This window comes from Hippopotamus amphibius, chromosome 13, assembly GCF_030028045.1.
Source record: "Hippopotamus amphibius kiboko isolate mHipAmp2 chromosome 13, mHipAmp2.hap2, whole genome shotgun sequence".
In the NCBI taxonomy this organism is placed as follows: Eukaryota; Metazoa; Chordata; class Mammalia; order Artiodactyla; family Hippopotamidae; genus Hippopotamus; species Hippopotamus amphibius.
Window position 1 is genome coordinate 60,792,772 of NC_080198.1, and position 6,519 is coordinate 60,799,290.

Sequence of the window (6,519 nt, forward strand, 5' to 3'; positions counted from 1 at the left end):
GTGTGCGCACATATGACAGACTCCTGCAGCCTGTGTTTCCAAGCTTAGTCTGCAAAATGAAGCAGGACTATTGACATACTACCCCCAGGGTTACTCTCTTAGGTGTGACTCTATTGGAGCCAAGTATCTGTCTCTGGTGGGATCCAAAATTTACACACCAAGGATGAGATGGAGCAGACATGGAACATTTTTTTTTTTTTTTTAAGTTTCTCTGAGGGACTTTAACTTCCTCATGAATCATCATCCTGTAGGGCAATGATAACAGCAAACCCTTCCTGGTGGTTGCTCTGTGTGCCAGGCACTCTTCCAAGGACTTGAGATATATTAACCATTTAATCCTCACACATGCTAGGAGGTCACGCTATTAGGATCCCCATTTAGCAGAAAAGCAGCCAGTGTCAGAGATTTAAGTTATTTGCCCGAGGCCACATAGCTCGCAAATGGAGTAGGTCATCTGGCTCTGGAGTTCGTGCTCTTGGTCACTGTGCTAAACTGTGAGAAATAAAATTAAACTTGCCATTAAAATTATCTTCGCTGTTCATCTCAGGTTTAAGCAGCCTCTTCCAGATAAAGTCTATGTCTTTTGGGTAAATTTCCAGTCATGTCCTTGTGTCCATGGGAAAGGGGCCCCTAGGCATCTGGTGGACATCACTGCTGAGCATGCAGATGGGAAGCCCTGCAGTCTGTTCTATTGGTCTCTGGTACTGGCAGTATCTAGCAGCTGGCTCTCTCATGCCATGAGAGTGGTTATGAGTGGCCAGCAGGGCACCTCTTCCGCAGCCTGCTGGCATTGAGGATAGTATGAAGGTACATCTCTCCCCACCTCAACCATCCACTCCCTCAGCTTCGGCAATGAGTCTCTTTAACCAGCTAAGCAGGCTCTTAGTCTTCTCTTGGCCCACCAGAAACCTAGGAAGCCTTCTAATATCAATACTAGCTCCAACAAAAAGGCAAGGACTGCCTTCGTCCTTTCCTGACTCTCACCAAGCCACTTCCAAACCACCACCAGATGCCGCTCCAAAGGAGCTTACAATGCTCCCAGCTTGCACTCAGGGAGGTTGAGATGTAAACATTACAACTCAAAAGTGCAAAAAAAAAAAAAAAAAAAAAAAAAAGGTAGCTCTCTCCTTTTCTATTATGGATCTCAATTTGCTACGGGGCCTCATTCCCACTCAGTAGCTAGAGAGAGAGAACTTTTAAAAACTTAAACCTCAGTCTCTTCTGCTTTTAGAAAAATCTCTCTATTGTATTTTCCATCTTTGGGGTAAATATTCAATCGATTCAGAGTTAAATCCCCTATCAGTGCTGATTCCTACAAATCCCTCAAGAGGGCTCTTCTCTCCCTCTTTCTTCCCAAGATGGCCTCTAGGGAGGGACGGAAGTTGAAAGTGGGAACGCTGGTCTTCCAGCTAGCTGGGCTTTTTGATCTGGTCCAGTCTCTCAGTGCCCTCTGCTGGTGTCCACCAAGGTGTGGCTAATCCTGGTTGGTCTGAAGCGGGTTATGCTGGAACCCACTGCTGAATTCTGAGGTTCCTGCCTCACACCCTCCAGGTAGGAGGTCTCCACCCTTTGTGACCTCCTTGTCTTCTTCTTAGGGCTCTTTAGACTCAGTGTTTTATCAAAACCTCTACGTACTCCTTTTAGATTCACGTGGAACTCTGGGTTCACAAGCAACCACTGATTCGAAGGTAAAAGTAATCTGAGGCAGTTGGCTGAACCCTCATTAAGACAGGCTCTTCCAATAAATACGGTGGAAGAAGCCTTTGGCTTTTCCTGGTGTGACACTGATTCATAGGAAAATGTACACATATATTTGGTCATTCAGAGGACCGAGTATATATATATTTCTCATCTATATTTGGTCCTCATCCACAGTTCCTGGCTCACAGATCCCCAAATCCTTGAAATTTCCTGAGCAATGAGAGCAATGGGATATTTGATCTCTCCTCCTCAGTTCCTGAAAAAGCTTCAGAGAAGGTGACTTGGATCCCACCTGGTTGCCAGGAGAACCAACCACATGATTAAAGGGTTGGAACTTTCAGTGCTATCCACTGATTTTCAGGGAGGGGAGAGAGGCTGGAGGCTGAATCAACTGCCATTGGCCAATGATTTAGTCAATATAACTATGCAATGAAGCCCCCATAAAAACTCACAAGGACTGCTTTTTGGCCCTTCTTGGGGAATCAGAGTGATTCTGCCTTGCTGGGCCACCATGCCAGGCCCCACGCTCCACGAGGACAGAAGCTCCTTTGTTTAGGACCTCCTCTATGTAACTCTTCAGCTGGTTATTGATTCAGATCCTTTAATATCATTTTATAATAAATTGGTAATCTACTGAGTAAACAGGTTTTCCTGACTTCTGTGAGCTATTCCAGCAGATTAATTGAATCCGAGGAAGGGGTCGAGGGAATCTCTGATTTACAGTCATTAGGTCAGAAGCACAGGTAACAACCTAAATATGTGACTGGCATCTGAAGTGGACGGTAGTCTTGTGGGACTGAGCCCTTTACCTGTGGAATCTGATTCTATCTCTGGGTAGATCATGTCAGAATTGAGCTGAACTCTTGGACACCCTGCTGGAGTCTGATAATTGCTTGTTGGTGTAGGGAAACCACCACACATTTGTTGGAATTGGGATTGGTAACCCTTTTCACCTGGGGTGGCTGTGGAAGCATTTCTGCTACCCAGACTTTAACATCATGGGTGTCTCTAAGAACAATCCCATGGTGTAACAGGGCAATTCTTCTGGATGTGTTTTACTTGGCTGACTTGTTCTTAGTCATGTAGGCTCCAAGCCTGGTTCTGTTCAGAGATTCCTGTGAACTATCTAATACTCTTTAATTTATCCTTTTCTGCTTAGACCAACTCCAGTGGAGTCTGTTGTCTGCAACTCAGAATCTCAAACAATGCAGTAACCCTCTATTACCCATTTTCCCCTCCTTTCACAATATAAACAAAAGTAGAATTGTGTTTATAAAATTCACATAAATTACTGTAAGAAATACTATAAAACTAGAGGGCTCTCTGTCTTAGTCAAGGCTGTCTTGGTTTTAAATAAGAGACATTAACTTGAGCAATCTTTTGTCTAAAAGGAAAATTCATTAGAAGGATACTAAAAGCTGTTAGTGCTCTGGGAACTGGAAAACCCTCAAGAGACAAGGAAAAGTGTCTCTTTTTTTTCCTGTCTCTTTTATGCTTCTCCATGCACAGTTCCTGAGTTTATAGCACTTAAGTTTCAGCCACAAGTACAGACTATTTCTTGGTGCCAATTCCAAATTCTTGAAAGAAAGATCAAGCCTAGAAGGGGTCAAGTTGTCCACCCCAATCCAATCAATTAAGACCAGAAGACTGCATAGCATAAAAAATATGGCTGTGGAGTAAGGGGGAGTATTAAAAAGTTAGGATAAGATAGACACTCTAAACTGTTACATTCTCAGAGATCTGTGTTTGGAAAAATTACCAGAGCTCAAAATTCTAGGGCTTAGTAACGCTTGATTGGTCGGAGGTCTACAATATAGCTCAATGTATTTTGAAACTCCTGAAGTCTCCCTAAAACTTCCATGATACCTTTGGGAAACCTCTTGATGGGGAATTTTGCTAAACCATTATAGACTAGCAGTTTTGCTCTTAATGGCTGTAGTAGCCATTATCCTGACTTCCCATGAACTTTTCCCATTCACACCTCTTTCTCCAATGTTGTTACTAGAAGGTCCCTGTGACATGCAGCTTGTTTGACCGACATCCAAGCTCAAGGTGAAAACATCATAGGATGGACTGCTGATTTTCCTTTTCTAGAAATTATGTTGAAGATCCCAAATATGTCACAGTGGCTATACTCTAAATCTTTGCACTTTGTAAGAGAGTACCAGAAGCAAGTCAAACATATAACCAGTTTTGCCAACCAAAGTACTCACCGGACAACTCAATTAATGGTAGAGCCCAGGTCCTCAGGAGGGCTGGGATTAACTGGTTTAAGTGGTATTTAGAGTTCCAAATGAGACTAAGAATTATGGTCTAAAAACACTTGGGCTCAACCATGCACTAAGTGCCACAGAACAAGATAGAATATTTCCTATTGTCTCAGATTCTGGCTAAAGCCCCAAAGCTGGAGACAGTAACTACTAAGTACTCACACAATATCTAAAATAAACACTTACTAAAACACAGAAAAATCAATCCAGCAATTACCACCCTTTCCAGACTAATAAAACTAGAAATTTAAAAATAGATTCTTAGAAGGGACCACGTAGGAACAGACACATTCACAGGGATGGCAAGTCTGCAGTGAGAAAAGACAGTCATGTTTCTTTCTATCTGGATGTTTGCAAATCTTCCCAGACTCAAAGGTCCAACTTCTTGCTTCCCCAGTACAGCAGACTTAAGACACTGGGAGACCCTACGATAACTAGATCCGACATGAAACAAAATTCTAATTACACAGCTAGACTCAAATCAAATGAGGGAAAGCACCTAGGGTGGAAAAACAAAGCCAAACTAAAACAACTGTTGATTTGAAACCAAAGTAGCACGTGAGCGCACATATGTGAAAGAGAATTTCTCTGAAGGCAGGTGCTGACAATGGTCCAGGAGCTGATTGTAGGTGGGAGGGTAGGTTCGATTTCAGGATTAAGCAGGGTGCAAAGAGATGCCAGCTGTGAGTATACCGCTAAGGATCACACACAGTAAGTCAGCCACAGAGGAAAGGGCTCTGGAAGAACACCAAGGGTATAGAGACGAGATCATAACACTGACAGGTAAGAGACATTTCCACCTGGTCCGTAATCCCTCTTCTCTGGCTCTCTGCAGGGAAGGAAGAGAGAACCAGAGGCAACAATTGAGGAGAAAGGAAAAAGAGAAAAGTGGAAGAAAAGACCACGCTTGCCTTCCCTCCAGGGGATACTGAAGCTGTGGGTTAGGGCTGATAGGAGAGTAGGGAGAAGATTTAACTAGAGTGGACCTTAATACTGGCCTGAAAACGGCTGGAAAGCTGTGCATGGGGAAGGGAGATCCAAGAGCATGTTTTCAGGCAATAACCAGAGAAGAATAAACTCCACTGGGTTCCAGCTATTCAGTAAACAAGTGACTCTCACCCAGACAGCAGGCAGCCTGACCCTGCTTCATAGTTGTCTCAAATGATTGTGCATAAACTTGGGTTAGATTCTGTGAAGAAGCCCTAAAAATTAGCCTGAGACAAGGAACTAAGGAAATCTGGCTGCCCAACACATTAAAAGCAAACCTCATGGTTCATGTTTACGTAGACTTATAGATACCACAGCCCAGATCATACCCACAGGAAACATTTTTTAAATGATGTTGGATGTAACCCACTTAGTGCAAAAGGCATTTCCCTAAGATCTCTATCGTAAAGAAGGGGGCACTGCTGTATCGCCTCTATTTCTGGAGGGTTTCTGACATTATTGAGAAAATAATGCATATTTAACCTCAATAATCTGGATGCACTGGGAGAAAGGGCAAAAGATAAGTGAGGGGTTCAACAGAACAATGAAACGTGAAGGCTAATCATTGAATCAGGGGAGTGGATCATTTATTTTGTGACTTTTGTGTAATCACAATATCAAACAACTCCAGCCCAAATTTAAAGGAAGGATAAAAATTAATGTGAATGAAAACCATCACAAATCAACAGGCAAATCAACAGGCCTCAAGAATGTTCCATAGTAAAGTGTCATAAATGCCGTATTTTTTCTTTGTCGAATTCGATGCTGAATCTGGAAGATAAACGCATTTTAATGAAATCCTTCATTTTCTTTTTTTTTTAAATATGGAACGCTTCACAAATTTGCGTGTCATCCTTGCACAGGGGTCATGCTAATCTTCTCTGTGTCATTCCAATTCTAGTATATGTGCTGCCGAAGCGAGCACTCCATTTTCTGAACTGCTGGTTTTAGTCAAAATTCCTCTTATGTGTTTATTGTTTTGAAAATGAATGCTTATTTTGAAGTTATTCTGTAAGAATCATGGGTTCACATCTAGATTATCACAAACTTTAAATTCTGAAGGCTTTAAATAAATAATAATGAATTGTATTTTCTCAACCATTTCAGAATTAAGAGACAGGTGAAGGCTAGCTAAAGGAAAGGGGTCATCTTTATCCTGAAACGTTCATTAGAAACAGACAAATTTTTGGTGGATTCTTCACTTTTGATAAAGGATTGAGTGTAATGACAATTTCATCAGCCTTGCACAGACACCCTACATCTATAGAACACCTAGCAGTATTCAAAGGGCTTTACCAAAGATGCAGCTGTTACAACCTGAAATCAACTGAAGAAGCCTGGCTCCTAGTCTATTACATACTGGTTTGTGGCCCCAGAAGCCAGTCAATCTCTCTGAGCTTCAATCTCCTCATTTATAAAATAAGGGCATTTCATAACCCATCTCAACGCCTCTTCCAAGCCTAAGATTCGGGGATCTTGACCTCTTGGCAACCAACAGATACCATGCAGCCACTCTGGCAGATGAGCAGAGAGAGGCTGCTGAAGCTTGGCAAGCGAAAGA

The 6,519-nt window shown here is 42.4% G+C and overlaps 1 non-coding gene across 1 annotated transcript; it reads right to left on the minus strand.

Annotated features, from left to right (window-relative positions):
- Positions 1–5,776: 5,776 nt before the first annotated feature.
- LOC130835425 (U6 spliceosomal RNA) lies at positions 5,777–5,883 on the minus strand. Its single transcript, XR_009048909.1, has one exon. It is a non-coding gene; the product is annotated as a U6 spliceosomal RNA (small nuclear RNA).
- Positions 5,884–6,519: the final 636 nt, after the last annotated feature.